Consider the following 19078-nt stretch of genomic DNA (forward strand, 5'->3'; position numbering starts at 1 on the left):
GTCAATTCAAAAGTCTGCTATGACCCTGAGTATTTTTTTTTCTTTTTTTGAAGGTGGCTTTATTTTTTTAAACTACGATGTGTGGTTTTCAACGGAAATACTGGAAGAAATAAGACGTCTCAAATTCCATTTTAAGACACAGTTCCAGTGGTTAGCATGTCAATTTAATTTAACGAAATGTATGCGAGAACCTGGATTTTAAGGTGAACCTGGAATCTAGTACTAACAAAAAAAAAAAAAAAAAAAAAAAAAAAATCAAAATTAGCGGCTATATAATGACAACTAGTTTTCCCTCGCAAAATTTGTACACAGATGCTGATATATTATAAATATTTATGCTACAATGTGGTTTACAATTAAGATCCAACTCTCTTGTAAGAATGCGTCCAATCTTTCTTCAAATGATTTTTTTTTGTCTCTCTGCCGCATTAAAAGCTGCTGCAGGTCTTGTGGCTCAGGGGGTTACTTTGAGAATCCAGAAAATTTAATAATAACAATGATTAGAAAATATTGAAACTTTATTCGAGAACGTGGTGCGAATTGACTAACAAAGCAAGATTAAGGAAACCGATTAGCATATGAAAGTTTTACGGGATCTCATGGATTGTCATAACTGCTAAGAAAATAAACCTAAAATTACAGCAAAAATTCATTGGCTTCAAAATGTTAAGATGTTTTTCGAAGCTCGCCATTAAAAAATTGGCAGTAACAATGAAATGCATAGTTTGCATGAATAATAATAACAAACTTTAAAATAATTATGAAAAAAAACGATAGCTACCACTTTTATTTTTTTTATAAAAGAACCTATCTTTATGAGTGGAAAAAAATGCAAATATCAAAGCTTTCTTACTTTTGTGTGTAAGTTGTGTTCATTTTCAACTTTTGTTGGCAGTTTCGGTGACAATAGTCAATAGAGATTAGAAAATGTCTCAGAGACGTCGTTTACCTGATTCGTTTAGGTGCCAGGCAGTTGTATGGATGGAAATGGGATTGTCGCAGGCTGATGTTGCTAGAAGTCTCAATGTGTCTCGCAGTTGTTCAGCGATTTTGGGATCAATACCAATCTGAAGATTCTGTGTCTAGAATACCCGTTCTAGGCCGACCACAAGCTACTACACCTGCAGAAGACCGTTTTCTAGTTTTTTTTGGCCCCGAAGGAGAAGAACCACTACCGTGCCGCAGCTCGTTGCGGACCACTTTGTAGCATCAGGAAGAAGAATCTCTGGTGCTCCGGGGCTAAATCGTCTTCACAATGCAGGTCTTTATGCAAGGCGACTAGTTGTGCGTTCCCCTCAATGGACTACAACGAAGGACCCGCTCATGCTGGGCATGAGAACATGCTTCCTGGACCCAGCAGCAATGGGCTTCTGTATTGTTCACAGACGAGTCCAGATTTACATTGAAGAGTGATTCAGGGCATCTACTGATCTAGAGGGAACAACACAATAGATATCATTAATCCAACACTGTTAAAAGACACAGTTATAGAGGTGATGGAATTATATGGTTTGAGCAGAGTTCTCTCTTGGTGGTCACACTGATCTACATGTGTTCCATGGAGGAGCTCTGACTGGTCTGAGATATCGGGATGATATCCTTGGTCCATATGTCTGCTCATATGCTGGTGTTATTGGTAATGACTTCATTATGATGGATGGTAATGCACGACTTCACCGAGCGTGGATTGTTGAGGAGTATCTTGAGGATCACGGTTTGGAAGAAATGGAATGGCCAGCTCGATCTCGAGACCTGAATCCGATATAACATCTTTGTGACTATCTTGGCAAACAGGTTGCTGCTTTAAATCCTCCTTCAAAGTCGATACATGGACTGGAACAAGGCTTACTCTGTGTCTGGTCTTCGCTATTCTGGTGTTCGACAACTTAATAAACAGCATGGAAAATCGATGCCGCCAATACATTCAAGTTAGGAGGGACACATTCCTTATTAGAACCCATTATTGTATTGTTTATATGACATTTTACTACCTAACACTGTGATGTTTTGTTTTCTTCAAGAATGGACTTTTCCGCAAAAATTGCTTTTGCTGTTATAAATTGTTTTTGCAATACACTTATACAAATTTCTATAACGCATTCAATAAAAAACTGTTTATTGTACATATCCTCCAAGTTTTTTGTTTCTAGATTCATTCATTTTTAAATTAGACGCAAAAAACCGGTTGTACTTTAACTTTTTGAAGCCAGTGTATTAGAATTTGATGTTTTTTTCGTGCTACTTTTTCAGCAGAAATCAAATAAGCAGTCTTTTACAACACGGGTAAAATACAATAGATGACGAAAATGAAAGAAAAGGAAAGAAAAATGAAAAACTTGCAGTTACTGCGTTTTACTTTCCCACGACAGTGGTATATAGAGCTATGGACATTTATTCAGGTTTGCCTAAAGTAGCTTTTTTCAAGGATATCTAAAAGCGTAAATACTGTAAAAAATGGAAAAAACTAGAACACAAATCAGAGGGGGGAAGGGGGGAAGGGAAGAGTAAACCACTGCAGTGCATGATAAACTTCTTTGAAGTATTCTCAAAGTATTTTAGTTTTAGATTTTGATTGTAACACACATTTTTGTAGAAATAGTTGCAACTTGGTTCTCAATAGCTAAAATACAGTTCAGAAAGAAATGTATCTACCATTTAACCTCTTTTAAAACTGACAGTTCTGTATCCCCCTATACATGAGATCGAATTAAGAAAAAAAAAAAGATTTATATCATCGAATGAAATATTAACGAAATCGGCTTAGAAAATCCTTTAAAATATGCCTCTTTTTTTCAATTCGGAGAATACTATTTTTCTAGTACTCATATTTCAGGCCGAAAAAGAAAGGAAAAAAAGAAAAATAAAAATAAAAAGTCTTCCAGTAGAATTCAAAATAAAGGATGAAAAAAAAGAAGAATAAAGCCTCCTCCAGTATGCATCAGTTTTCACGAATGGGCTCATATTTCCATTTCTTTAATCTATCATCGATCGTAAGATGCAAAATAAACCTTTAAAACGGATTTCCACTCAATTCGTAAGGGGTTGAAGCTTTTTCCGATACATTTTTTATCCCACAATGATTTTCATCAAATATGGGTCAATACTCTTATAAATTATTCAACGTGTGCGAAATGCTTCAATGTAAACATTCGTTTAATGAGGGAGGAGACTTGTCCCTAGAGATATGTTGTTTACACACCGACATTAAATGGTAAACACTGCTCGGAAAACGTCGACTCAAAATGGTGTTAAGCAAACAATTACCGTCTTTAATGGTGTTTACGCTAAGTGCGTTCTAAACGTTGAGCTTGTTTAAAAAAATAAATATTTATTTTACGCATTATTTTTTTGCAGCTTAAAAACAGCAACACAATAGCTAAAAGCAGCATCATTAAAAGCTTTTCTTTTTCAGTTTTTCAGTCGGTAAAAATTAGCAAACTATCATTAAAAGAAGCACTTAAGTGCTCAAAAACATTTATTTTTGTTTTATTTATTTTAAAGACTACTGCTGTATTTAAAGTTTAGAGTTCGCATACGCATTATTTAGTATTTATCGATGCGTTTAAAACATTTTCTTAATGGTTTGGTTAACGAGTCTGTCCTTCACAGAAATTCTGTTTCTTAATTAAAGTAGTTATTTATTATTATTATTTTTTCGTTATCTTATGTGTTTGTAGATATGAGTTAATGTTGAGCGGTGTGCGATGAAAGTGAAAGGGCGTTAGTGCTGCTTTTTAACTTAGAAACAAAATGCACTCAAACATTATTACTTGTGCAACATTGTATAAGGAAAGAACTTTCTTTATTTACTCAGAGTTATTATTTAAAATTACGAATACGAGGTGTGACTGTTAAATAACGAGACTCTTGCTGTAAAATGTTTTATTTTAAATGTATACATATTTAGTTGTTATCACCTTCAATATACATCATTCCTCTATTTTTACAACGCTCCATATGAATTTTTCAATGTTTGAAACAGAGCTGGAAGTCTTGTTCTGTGAGCTCCTGTATGACGCGTGCCGCTTTTTTCTCAGCTTCAACGGACTGAATTCTAGTTCCTTTTGATGTAGATTTGACCTTGGGGAATAGATAAAGGTCACATGGTGCCAGGTCAGGCGAATAATGCGGATGGTGTTAAACTGAGATTTTGTATTTAGCTAGAAACGTCTTGACTGACAACGCGGAATGTGCCTGCTCATTGTCTTGATGAAGAACCCACGACATGTTCGTCCACAACTCGGGTCATTTTTCCATTACTCTGTCACGGAGTTGAGCAGGCACTTCACGGTAGTAATGTTGATTAATTTGATATTAGGATTCGATATTTTGTCCATTTTGGACGTGGATGGGCGACTTAGGCGGTCATCATCTGCAACGTCTTCTCTGCCATCTTATGGAACGCTTAAACCACTCAAAAACTCACGCACGTGATAAACATTCATGGCAATAAACTTCTTTTAATAAGCGATAAGTTTCAGTAGCGGTTTTACCAAGTTTCATGTGAAATTTCACGATAATTCATTGCTTTACTATCATACTTATCATGTTTTTCGGCAAAACGAAACAGACACCTCTTACATAAACGATGGTTACGGCTAGAATAATTTCTCTACAAACACGGGAGAGGCTGCAATCGGAAGAGAAGGTTTTATGCTGCAAACTGTCGGTCGTTTGGATTTGGCTCATGCATGGTTCTTCTGCAGCAGCATCAGTCTCGTTATTTAATAACACACCTCGCATAATAGCAATAAAATTAATGTGCTGAGTTACGTTTAATAAAGTGGGACTTTTTTTGTTAGCTTAACCAACACCCTCGCCTTTTTTATTGAGGAAAAAACAGCTAAGATTAGATATTATGTATCTGTAAGGTTGGCTAGTATAAACTTGTCATTTTAAATTGACTTGAGTTAAATTCAAAAGGTAATGTTTAATTCTTATGGGTTAAAAGTTTTAAGTTCTGTTTTTTAAGTGCAAAAGCTCAAAATCAGAACTGTAGAAGAAAAATAAAATCAGCGGAAAATTTTCGAGCTTTTACATTTAAACTAATTGTTACATTAGAAAAACAAAACTTCTATAGCATTTATTTGCGTTCGTTTGCAGATGAAAAATATATACATTACTATGAAATTTATAACAACGATCAATTGATGTGATTATGCTTTAAATATTTTATATTGACTGCAGATGCGCAAGTTTAGGCCTTATACGCATAAAGATCTTAAAATACATTATCTATTCACTAGTTTTGCCGCCATAAATTAAACAAAGTTCCGTCCAAAACTAAACGAGCCTACTCTTCTGTATACCAATATCGACTTTCTTGTATCTGATTAATACTCTCAAAATTAGCTAAAATCACAAATTATTTCAAACACAACTTTTAAACATTTTAAGCTGATTTCCAGAAATAAAATTAATTTCGCTCATTTAAAGAAATAGAAGCTTAAAAAATAAATAAACGGACAAATAAAGTAATAGCACCTTTTAAACAAAGCAACTAATGTATTTTTTTTCCATTAAAAACCTTTAATCGCTTTCAAAATAAATAAATAAATAAACAAGTTTAATTAAAAAATAAAATACATTATGTTAAAAAAAAACGTTTGTTTTTCTCCTGTAGCCAAAAAATAATTTAAAAAAATGAATAAATGTACTTAAAAAAATAAATTATATATATATATATATATATATATATATATATATATATAATTTATTTTTTTAAGTGCATTTATTCATTTTTTTAAATTATTTTTTGGCTACAGGAGAAAAACAAACTTTTTTTTTAACATAATGTATTTTATTTTTTAACTAGCCGCCTGCGGCGACCAGCTGGTTCGCTTCTTACGCCATTCGCCTTTTATGAAAGCAGCCACCTACGGCCGCAGTTTGGCTAACTTTACCTTTTTACTTAGCATTTGCCGCTTTCGGCGGCTGTTTAAATAAATTTCGCAGCAGTATTAATCAATCCATCTCTATCTTTTTTGTGCCATTCACATTTTTATGCCAAGATTGCCGCCTTCGGCGGCTATCTACCTTTACGATCCACCTCTATTTATTTTAACCTCCCCGCCCATTTCATAATAAAAACAAAGATCACTCGAAAAACCGCTTTTTTTACTTAAGTTGAGCCAAAAAAAAAAGTTATCTCCAAAATTCCCCGTAGTGTGCAAAAAGTAGCGTTTGACAAAGAAAAGAAAAAACCTCGCTGTTTTTATTGAATTAAATGCGCACAACTATGAAATGTTTCGTTTTATAGATACAGCAAAACGTCCAACTTGGGAGTGGGGGGGGGGGATGGAAAAAGAAATAAATGCAATCCCTAAATAAAAAAAAAGGAAAGAAAAAAAGCGAGCGCTGCCGGAAAAACACGTGGTCATCACGTCATAAAATGTAGAAGTAAGCTATATAGTAAAAAAAAAAAAAAAGATTAACATTGTTTTCGATTAAGATTCCGTCGTAAATATCGAATCGAAATCCAAGTAGTGACGTCAGAGGCATAAAGGAATGAAGAACCTTTTTTCGACCGATGCGTGTGAAAGACATGATGTGTTCAGCTTAAAAAAATTGTAAAAAAAAAACTATTGCTTATTCTTAAGAACTTTTTTCTTCTGAAGAGGGCGAAATGTTTTTACTATTACCAACTTAAATTTTAGATATGAAGCTTTGATACTTCTCGCAGGATGATATTAGAAAAAAAAATAAAACCCGAGAAAAACGGCTAATTAAAGGTTTTTTCAAAAATTCGTAAAAAATACAAAAATTGCTCTGTCTTCAAAATTTTTTCATTCATCATATTTAAAATTAAACTTCCTACACTACAGTACAAAAAATATTTGTAAGGTGCGATTGGTTCGGGGTCTGTGAGGTAAAAAGTACTAAAAAGTGCAAAAAAAAAAAAAAAAAAAAAAAACACATAAAACATTAAATAACTTTTTTTTCTAATTAAAATATCAAAAATCGAAGCCCGAGGTGCACATCTTCGGCAAAAACTGTACCTGTATACCAAATTTCATCTTTCTAGGCCTTACCGTTTTCTCGGGAAGCGCGCCACACACACACACACACAAACATCTTATTTTATTATATGTATAGATTAAACTTGTTTATTTATTTATTTGTTTTGAAAGCGATTAAAGGTTTTTATTATATATATATATATATATATATATATAAAAATAGGAACAATAAAATGTCAACTTAAAGAAGTAATTTTCATTACCAAAAAAAAAAAAAAAAAAAAGAAAAAAAGTCTGCGCATAACTTTATGTAGAAACATAAAAAACTCCGAATTTCTCCGCAAAAAAACAGAATACATAAATTAAAACTTTAGAGTGAAAATAAAAACTAATCTTGTCAAAAATAGTTATTTCACAGTGTGTGAAAACCATTGCTTTGGAGTCGCAGTCAATCTCATTTTGGGGTGAAAGAGTCAGAGTAGGGAGTCGACGATTTTTAGTTCAAAGAATCGGAGTCGAAAACGATCATTTTCTCTCTATGTCCGCAACTGTTTGCGGAGTCGGACTCATTTTAGAATAAAGGCGTCGGATTCCATGACTCAGTCATTCCCCCCCTTCCCCCGTGACTACATCTTTGCAAAAGCTATGAAGTCGGGAGTCCAACTAATTTTCGTGTCCCGGAGTCGGAGTCTGATTATAAGTTAAAATATATTTTTTTAATGTAGGTTGACATTTTTTGCTGTTTTTAAAACATCTTTTACTGTTACCGTTAAAAATTCATGTAATTGACCAATTTAAAAAGAAACAAACTATTCTGTACAGTCATTTTTGCTTGTGATTTGATAACAAGAAAAGCAAGTTGTAGACAAATAATGTCATGGATTGCTTTATTAGTATACCTTTTTACTATTGACTGTGGTGTCCTTTTATGCGGATACAGTGGTGTCGGCTGAAGGATTTGATCTTGTACTTTATAAGCTGCACAGTGCACATATGTGCACGAACTGTGCGCAGCAGTTACACCCTTCCCTCAAAAAAAAAAAAAAAAAAAAAAAAAAAACTAACAAATTGTAACTGTCTCGAATGTGACAATTGTTTTTTCTACTTTCCAAGGAAATAAAGGTGTAATTTTCGAAAATGGTTTAAATATGGAACATATTTCAAATATGGTTTAAAATATGTTCCTATATTGATGCTAAAGAATTTTGCAATTTTTTTTTGTTGGTAAATTGTACTTTTTGGGGTTTTTTTTTATTTGTGATTAACTCTACGTGAGGTAAACTTTGCCCAGAGTTGACCTCATTAAGGACTCGTGTTTCTAATAAGGTAAAATCACTTTTCTTTTTTAAAACTGCTGAAGCCCATAATTGAAACTCAAATTTCCCCTTGGAATTACTTTTTTGTAATTGTTTATGAGTCAGCTGCTGAATGTACAAAAGTTGAAGTCAATTGGTGAAAAAAATAAGCAAGATAGGAACCTTAGGGTGACCTTTTTTGGCGCAATTACCGATAGTTAAAGAATGTGATGATTTTTTTTTTTTTTGTACACAAGCGATATTGGCGTGGTTTTAGATATCGAGCAGAAGCATCAACTCGTTCAAAATTTGTTTAAATATTCAGAAGAGTTTTATTTCATGTAACTTTTGAAGCTTTAGTCAGTAAGCGTATTTTTTTGTCTTATAATGGTCATATCTGAAAATAACTGTTAATAACAGTAAAACGAAAAGTTGAGAAATGAACATATAGATTCGTCCTCTTGTGATATGCACGAAAGTGTTCCAAGCGTCACTTTGTCATGGTCTAACGGTACATTGAATTAGTCCGTAGCGGGTTTTTATGTATGCGAGCGATTTTTACGAATTGTCTGCAAATGTCAGTATTAAAGCTCATTTTTCAATATTAAACAATTATAGTAATAAAACTTAAGAATCACATGACGAGCCACAGGTTGCCAACGTTATAGCCGAACGATTGCTTCATTCATAAAATGAGATTTTTAAACACTGAAAATAAGTACGAACAATTAATTATATTAAAGAGCAACATTTATAAGTATATGTTATGTTTTGGTGGTAGATTAAGCATTTGATTGTCAGTTAATAATGTAATCATCTCTGCTAGCCTCTTTCGATCAAATAGTTTATAGCCAATTAAAATAATCAATGTTTACAAAACATGCGTTTTCTTTCATTGTATCGCATCTACGGTGGTCATATAACATTTTTGGAAATATGGTAAGTATTATCAAACTCAATTTAAAATTAAATCATTGTTTATAAAGTTTTATTTTAACTAGATAAACAACTAGTGTTTTTGCGTGCATTGATATTAGTTGCGTAAATTATTTTGTTATTGCTTTGAAAAGTTGAGCAAGGTTAGTTTTAGTGTATACAATAATCTTCTAGGTGAGAACTTATTTGGAGCAGCTTTCTAGAGTATATTAAAGCATGCAGAGAAAACAATTCCATTCCAGTTGTAATTCAGAAATTGTTTCTGAGAAGTATTGTTGACGCAGATATTATCAATGTAAAAATCATCGTTGAAAAGAGTATTTATTGTTGCAGTAGTTAAAAATGCATTGACCACCACTTTATAGGTTTCCCCCGTTTTTCAGTTTTAATCATACCTTTTGATATATTTAAGGGGAGGGGGAGAAAATTTTAAATGTCGACGAAACTGATGTTAAATCATTTCAACTGTTGTTAAATAGAGCAAACGTAAAGCTATATTTTATTTAAACCTTTATAAAACGTCAAGTGATAAAAACATTAAAGTTAATTCATCATTATATGAATCGAAAGTTACAAAATTAGTCACGACTACATGGGTGCTTTTCTTTTAATCAAAGGTGTGAACAGTTACAATAATAAATATTTCTAAATATAGAGTTTAATTTTGCATTTACTAAAGCAGAGCATTTTAATGAAAGTTAAAAGATTTTGGGTGTTAATAAATCGTTTTCTGACAAGTCAACATCAAAAGATTTACCGCTATTTTTTTTCTATTTTTTCTTCATTTATTGGCACTAAATTTAAGAGAAAAATCTCACCTTTCGCTAAGTGCTTGACTTATTCTATTAAATAAAATGTAGAAATAAAATTTAAACCAAACACAAAAAATACTATTTCAGAAAAAAGAAGAAAAAACATGAAGATATTAAAATAAGTTTAAAGAAAAAAATACTCTTTCGACTTCAAAACAAAATACAATCCCAACCCCCACACAAAAAAAGGAGCCCAAAAGATTCGAAAGAGCATCCAATAAACAAAGGAACATGTTTAAGCCGAACTTTAAAAAAAAAATCAAACTTTCGTTATAATTGACCCGGAAAGTACGAAAAAAATTGGTCTTTTGGGGGAAAAAAAAAAAAAAAAAAAAAAAAAAAAACAGTTTTTTTGATTGGTAGGAAAATTAAACGCATACGAGGAATTTTTGCCTCTAACATAGGAATAGTATGACAAAACTTCATACAAAATTCCAATAAAAAAGAACAAAATCGGTACTAAAAAAAGTATTTTGTTTTGTGTGCATCTACGACACTATAAGATTCTAATTGTATAAGTTTTGTACCTTTCTCCTCTTTTGGTTTCCTTTTTTAAGCAAAGCGATCACAGAAATTTCTTCCTTTGGTACCAAAAATACTCACACGCTTAAACGTTTTACATGGATTGAAATGCTATTTTAATTTACATTATAAAGGTAAAAACTTTGTGTTTCTTCTAAAAGTGAGGAGGAAACATATTTGTTTTATGTGCCCCCGAACCAAAATTTTGGGGAGGAAGAACCCTCAAGTTGTAGAGTGAGACTCTGAATTTCAACAAAAGATATTAAAAAAAATAATAATTGCAATACTGTTTCCAGCTTTATTGAATCGTTAATCAGAACTTCTCGAGTAAGAAAAGCATTTGGAAGGTCACAGTGATTTTCCGCGACCTCCTATTATCTTTGAATCGAATAAAAAAAACCATAGAAATAGGGACGAATAAATAATGGGAAACATTTTAACCACAAATGATGCTAGTACTTTTCAATCAAATAAAAATAATCGTAAAAATCATACTTAGAATACGTTTATTACCAAATGCAAATGCTGTTAAAGAATAGGTTTTTTTTTTCTAAAATACAAATTATGTAATTTCTAAATGAAAAAAATCCACCTAAAGAAAACACGTTTTCTCTTAACATTTTGCTGGGAAAAAAGTTCAACTCTCACGCTTTGCAGAACATATGCTACATGTATTCTATTCTCATGCAGGATGTTTTTAAAATGCTTAAAATCTTACTTTACTTTATCGTTTACTGAAAAATAAAACGGAAAAAAATCACTTTAACTGCTTTGCGCGCCTGGACTTCGCAGCTCTTGAATCGGAAAACGATTTTTCCAAACTTTTTTTTCTCTTTTATACTTCTTTCATTTAACACTAAGCTTAGTTTCTAAGAAACTGAGATTGTTTTTTCCTTCCATACGTTTTTCTGTTATTGTTCCCTCATTTTTTTCCACCTCTCGTAAGTTTTTTTTTTGCTCATTTTTTGTTTTCTTCTTCACAGAAATACTGGACTTCTTAATAGGCTTCCATGCGGACTGGGAACAAAAGTCAGCTTATCCATTTTTTAAAAGCTAGTGGTCACCTAACAAGAAAATGATATATCTCCCTCGACAAAAGGATTTTGCAATATGGCCAAAATAAAAGTCCAAAAATAAGTTTTAAATTTCCCTTATGCCCTAGTTTGAGACAATAATATTAGTTCACAAGCATTAAATTTCTGATTGATTACTAGCTGCTGTCTTTACTAAGGATATGGAATACAAATTTGCTTTTGAAATTATCATAAGTACACAAGTGCAGAATATAATTATAACTGAATTCATTTTATTTATTTTTCCTTTTTTTTTTTTGAAGTCATTGCTTTCTGAAAATTTGGACTAATGAGTGTTTCGCAAACTACATATTTCAACTTCGAATTTGTATTTTCTTTGTTGAATTTGGCATTCAAAATTTTAATCAATAAAATTTTAGGTGTTCCCCAGTTTCGTCGGCACAAAATTTTCTCCCCATCTATGTTTTTCAATTTCAATGACACACTTTGATATATTTAGGGGAGTGGAGATTTTAAATGCCGGTCGAACTGGGAGAAAACCAAATTTTACTTTAGTGAAATTTTATGAGCCGAATTTTCCGAAATTTATTCTGTAAATTAGTGTAAATATAAAATAGGAAAAAATCGAGGTGTTTGGGTTAATTTGAAACTAACTTAACATTTCAAATTATATTTTTAGACATTGTTTTCAGTTAAATGATAAAAGATAAGCAAGCACAAAACGTATTCTTGTTTCAGCCATTCGACAATTATTTAGATTTTCGCTTCAAATCCATAAATAGTTATAACTTGACGCAGTGAAAAAAATTGCTAAAACAATCTTTGGTTGTGGACTTTCTGCTATTTTCCTTCAAATAAATCCATTTATCCTATATCTTACTGTATTTGACATAAGCCATTTTCGCTAGAATTTTCCCTGTAACAAGATTCAGAAATATTTCATCGAGCCACGCGATAGAAAGGGATCCCATATTTCTAGTATAATTGCAACCCATGAAGATAATAAATAATGTTGCTTTCTATTAGGAACAATAACAATTCCTGGAAATATATTATGCTGTTACAGAAATGGAACAAAAAGCAACGTGTTCCACGTTACCTCTAGCTATAACTCTTCGGTGATTAATATAGTAGCACTAAGCATAACAGGCTCTACATAAAAATGAAATGTAATAACTAGTCAGAAATATATTACTTGCTTTTGTTTGTAAAAGCAAATTCAGTTCATTTTGTTAAAATCAATAAACGAGTTAGTTTATGAAATGTACTTTGTTTCAGTATGTTCTTTATTCTGATTTATAAGTAAAATGCGACAAGGGTAATTTTTATCGCTTATCTGCTGCCTTTTTTTCGCCATTTTGAAATCGTTGCAAGATCATTAACAAACGGAGATCAGAGCTAATGTTCGATCGAAGACTTTCAAACTTCAGATATTTACTTATCGTTTACTATTGAATTGAAACTCCTGGGCAACGTTGGAGCGATGTTCGTGTTTTTCCCTATAAAGATTCAGCAAAACTGCTCTACTGTGAGTAAAGCAATATTTTGTTCTATGTCTTTCGTATAATTACTTTTTAAAAATTCTTGAAATAGTATTTTCTTGGAACGATTAATGCCGATCAAGGACGACCATATGCAAAATTGTAGGGGGGAGGGGCTCAGATATTTTCCCCATGGTTTATCAGGGTATTTTCTGAATGGAAACCGATTTCAGGACAGATTAGAGTCATTACAATTTGTCATTTTTAATAACTTATTCATTAATGACTGAAGAATAAATGTTTTTACATTTTTGCAAAGAAAAGAGTACGAAAAGCAAGGAATTTCTAATTTCAAAGGAGAGGGTTCGAGCCCCCCCCTTCCCCCCCTATATGGGCGCCCTTGATGCCAATCATACTGCCGTGGGCAGGTAAACGGCAGTATCTGCATAAATGAGTTTTTGAGGTATTTGAAGAAATGTGTGTTGTATTCAACACTAACAATTGGGAAATTGTTGGAAGTAGACTTTTTTTGCGCTTTTTTTCTACGGAAACCAAATAAGCAAGCTTGTACAATAAAGCTAACAACAAATGACGATAATGCAAAAAAAAAAAAAAAAATGCAGTTACTGCCCTGGTTACTTGCCCACGGCAGTATTGTCAGCAAGAGGTCAAATGAGGGTACGTCCTTTTGTTTCGAATCTTTCACCAGAAAATACCTGAGCGATGAGCAAACACCAGCTACTCCTAAATGATGGATTCCTTTGTCAATTGAATTGGTCGTTTGAAGAAGGGAACAAGCGCCAAGATATGAAAATTTAATTTTTAGCGTTCTAAAGAATTCTTTGAAGATTCAAAAAAATTTTACCGCTAAAATTCAAATTTTTATATTTTGGCACTCGGTCCCTTCTTCAAACTACCGATTCAATTGTAAGTGTCATCTCCAAGTTGCTACAACCGATAGTGAAATCTTTAACGCTACCGTTGTGTCGTTGTATAACATATGAATAAAGCAAATTAAATACAGTGTAACAAAATAAAGTTTTTGTTCATACAAAATTCTTGTGAGTTTCACCTGGTGGACAAAATTTAAATTAGTGCATAGTTCTTTTTAATTTCAAATTTCTTTTCCACATCGTCCAAATACAATAGCAATAAAACTAAGTTTCATTGACTAACGTCTATTATAATGAGCTCGAATTTGGTCCAAGCAAGATATTGTTAATTATAACCAACCTGTACGTGTGAATTCATAGACACATAAATACACTTCCACATTTTTTGGTGAGTAACAAAACACCTGTAATAAATCTATTTCATGGAACGCTGAAATTTTCGTTTCACTTAATAATTCACAGAAAAGGATAACTTATTAACTACCTCAGCTAAAACGAAGAGCCCCCAATAAATAATGACTGGCCGAGTCGGTGTATATGCACTGTAAATGCAATCATCCCTGTGCTAGACATGCGGTTGTGCCGGGTCACTTATTTTCAAGCCGTGAAAATTTAATTAGTGGAACGCTGAGTTCAAAATTATTAGAGTCAGTTTGCTGTACCTTGGATTAAACGCTCTATCCTACGTACTTGAAATTAATTAAGCCGACGAGTTTCCGGTTCATCTAACCACCGTTTTAAACGCTCTTTGATTATACTTAGATTTTTTTTCCTTCACACTTATTCTTTTTCTAAAGTTAAGTGCCTAGAATAATTTTGAGATACAATTTCTCCATCAGTTTTGTCTCAAGTCTTTGAAGGTAATTGAAATTTGAAGGGATAAAAATTAATACGACGTGTTAAATTAATTAACTTGTTATCTTGTAATTAAAACCTCAGATTTCGTATAAATGGGGAAGTTAGTTTTCTTGTCGAGCAGAGAATAGGTTTCGTAGTGGTATGAGGCTTTTCGGTGTTTATTTTTATTTTTGCGTTATTGTGATTTATTAAATTCTCTTAAGAATTGCATTAAAGAGATTTGCTTCTAAAGTGCTTTTTAATTAACAGTTTCAATCTCTGAAATGCATGCGTTCACTTCCAAAAGGAAGTGCTTATCTAAATGTGTAGGAATGAATTTCATTATTTAATTGTATTCCAAGGTGCTTTTATATTTTTAGAGCTTTAACAAAATTAGAAAATAGGTAACGAAGGTTATAACATTAGTCTATTTTTGAACTCTTTGAGAGACAGTGGCTTCGTTTGAGGTAGCCATGCCTTTTGTTATTTTTCTTTAGCCAACTGTTGAAACCTGTGTGTCAGTTAATTGAAAAGATAAAACAAGTAACTAAAATTAAAAGTTAAAAAAACAATGTAGAATCAAGCGGGAAAATTGAAAATCCTTTTGAATGCCTTATACTATTATTAATCAATCACAAATATCTTGTTTATTAACAAATAGAAACTGGCAACAGGTAAACGTTTTAAATCATTGCATTTTCTTACCTTGTCGGCCATCACTGAATTCGGTTACCAATCGCGTGAATAAAAGCTTAGTCATATTTAAAATCTGCTCTAAAAACGTCATATTTCGAATTCTGTATAACATGAAAGTTCCAAACATATTCTTTCAGACACAGAGAAAATTACTTTATTTTGGTACTAAATTTTTAAACGTTTAAATATGTATTCACTGCAAAAATAGCGAAAAACCTTTCAGAGGTTTTCAATTAATATCTTCGTTAATTAATGTCATCCGAAGAGCAACTCTAGCTAAGGAGTCTCCTTTCGAACAATTATTTTTTTTTTTAAATCGGTTCATCCGTTTAGACGCTAGACTGCTGCAGACAGATACACAGACACTCAGATGCGCAGACACACAGATGCACAGACACGTCAAACTCATAACCCCCTTCCTTTGTGTGTTAAGGGTTAAAAAAGGTTAGTAGCCTATGAAGAAATTATGCCTCAAAGGGACAATGCTTTTTTGGTCATCTAAACTTTACTAACACGTAAGTAAATCAATACAACATTGGCGTAGTTTTCAGCTGTTATGTTGATCTCTGTCATAAGTTACGGTCAAAAAGAATATTGGTTAAACGAATATCCCGCTTAATGAAATATATTTTGAATGTACCAAACCGTTGATGTATATTATTTTAATCTCGTTTAATGGAATATCCCGCTTATTATAATACTTTTTCGTAAGAAATTGGCTATTCCATTCGCAACTCCAATAAACTATAGGGGGCGCTGAAGCCACTGTCTTATGGCGGATGAAAAAGGTAAAACAAACGCATGCTGCAACTTATAACTTGCTTTGACGTTTAGTGAATGACAGTAATTTTTCATTGTGTTTGTGGAAAGCTTTCTTTTCTATTCTTCTGAAATTAGATTGCACTACAAACTGTCTGATGCCTGTAATTCACCCCAAAGAAACCACGTGGAATGGAATGTTTTACATTTTTCTTTAGTATTGTTAATCACCGCAAGGTAGCGTATTCGAGCTCTGGAGTTGCGAATTAATCAAGCTCAACTATATTTTTTTGAAACGAATGTTTGGTCCTGAAAAAACTTGATGAAAACCTTATTTAAACAAAAGAATTCTCACAGCATAAAACCATGATGACCACTCCTAAATGAATATATTTCTTTTATGAGGTTGATAACATTCAAATATAAAAAATGCTCAAAGCATAAAACTACGATGGCCATTTCTACATGAAAATAATACATTAATCACATAAATCTGTAGAAAGCTACCATTGCTGGAATACTCTTTTTATTATTCAGTACTTATTCAAAACCTTTTAAGGTAGTGTTATTAATTTTATTCACTTGTGTTCTAATTTTTTTAAACCAAATTGAAACGAGACGTATTAACAAGAATTTCATTTCTAATTTTAGGCTTTTTCTTCCTCATTTTAAAATTTAACAACAAATGGAAAGTTCCGAAAAAATTCTTAATTCTCTGTAATTAAATAACTTCAATGTCTAAATCAAAACCAAGTTTCCTTTTTAGTTTTTGTTTCATCATTACGTGCTTTAAAAATTAGATTCCATTCGCTTTTCCGCTGATTATATCATCTACACAGAAAATGGAGAAAATGGTGGGACAGGCAGGAGGAGGGGGGAGATTTTTTTCTCCTTTCCAATTAAATCGAAAGCAAAACCTTTAAACGCATTACAAATTTTACCAAAACAATAAATAAATACCTCGGACAACATTTAAACGCTAGAAAATAAAAATAAAATAAAGTTATTTCACCATTTATTTGATTATGGTTTTTATTTGAATCCTTTTTATTATATGTAGTTCTCTAAAAGCAAACATCGTACAAGATATAATTAGTAAATATCGTATTTTAGCATTTATACGCATTTGTCTCAGATAATTGGATGGAATCCAGTTTTTGCTGCAGGCGAAATCCAAAGCTTTCATTTTCTTTATGCAATAGACAGGCAGAAATAAATTTAAGATGCTATTATCCACGCCACTTGCTTCATAATAAAACAAGCAAAATCTTTAAGAATCTTTCATTTGGTTGAATTTATACCTTTCGCAAATAAAAAGGAAAATTTAAATTGAGGTTTCCAAGAAAAAACATAATCGGTTGTGAAATCAAACAACCTAACAAAGAAAAAAAAAATCGTTTTCTTTTCTCATTATTTAATTCAGTGAATTTTAAAGAAAATGGTTTGAAAGTGAAGTTTTGACCAAGATTGAATTTTTCTTCCGGTAATGGTTTTCCCCAGAGCTGTTATCGATAATTTATGTGCCTATACTAATTACTTAAAAAAAAATACTTTTGTTGGAAGTATTAGTGGATGAACGTATTGACGTTAAGTATCCTTTTCAAAATACATAAAGATTTTTGTGTACAAATAGTGCGATAAGAAGCATCCAAGTTGAAGGAACTGAGTTTAAAAGATCCTCTAAGTATGAAACGAAAAACGCTGGGTAGAAGCAAATTTAACTTCATTAGCTTTGATACATCATTACTACAATATGCAAAAAAATTCCTGTTGAGGGTAAAAAAAAAGGAAGAATTAACTTGAATTTAGAGCTCTTGAATTCAAATTATGTTTTTCGCAATCATTAGTGTGTGTGTGTGTTTATGTGTGGGTGGGGGGGTATGTGTGTTTGTGTGTAGGAATATGTGTATGTGTGTAGGCATCGTGTGTTTGTGTCTGTGTGCAGGTATGAGTGTGTGGGTAGTTGTGTGTATGAGTGTTTGTGTGTGTGGGGGGGGGGAATGTGTATGTGTGTAGGCATATGTCTCTGTGTGCAGGCATGAGTGTGTGGGTAGTTGTGTGTAGGTGTGTGTGTATGTGTAGGTGTCTGTATGTATGCGTGTGCATGTGTCTGTATATATGCGTGTGTATGTGTCTGTATGTATGCGTGTGTATGTGTAGGTGTCTGTATGTATGCGTGTGCATGTGTCTGTATATATGCGTGTGTATGTGTCTGTATGTATGCGTGTGTATGTGTAGGTGTCTGTATGTATGCGTGTGTATGTGTAGGTGTCTGTATGTATGCGTTTTGTATGTTTAAGTGTCTGTATGTATGCGTGTGTGTGTATGTGTTTGAGTGTGCGTTTGTGTGTATGGTGTTTGAGTGTGTGTTTGTGTGTATGTGTTTGAGTGTGTGTTCGTGTGTGTGTTTGTGTGTGTGTTTGTGTGTGTGTATGTGGTTGTGTTGTGTGTAGGTGCGTGTATGTATGCGTGTAAGTGTAAGATATGGACGCAACCTGGAGACGGCTTTCGCTATAGGAGCAGCATCGAGAGCAGCTGATCGACGGTGATGCTGCAGAGGATGCTGTCGGGAAAATGAAATGATAGCACATCAAAACAGTCAAGTAAGAACAATAAGCAATCGTGATTGCTGAAAAAATATATTTTTTTTTGAAAAAAAACAAAGGTTAATTTTCACAAATATACTTATTTTTACCACATCCTCTCGAAGCTCTTTGGGAATCAAGTGGTTCATATGCCATTTACAGTGCTGGCCCAAATTATTAGACTAAGACTGTTTTAAAAGCAAATTCTTTATTGATTACATAACTATAGACACATTAACGAACAGTGAAATAATTATTTAATGTTTAGA

Source organism: Uloborus diversus, chromosome 7, assembly GCF_026930045.1.
Source record: "Uloborus diversus isolate 005 chromosome 7, Udiv.v.3.1, whole genome shotgun sequence".
Taxonomy (NCBI): domain Eukaryota; kingdom Metazoa; phylum Arthropoda; class Arachnida; order Araneae; family Uloboridae; genus Uloborus; species Uloborus diversus.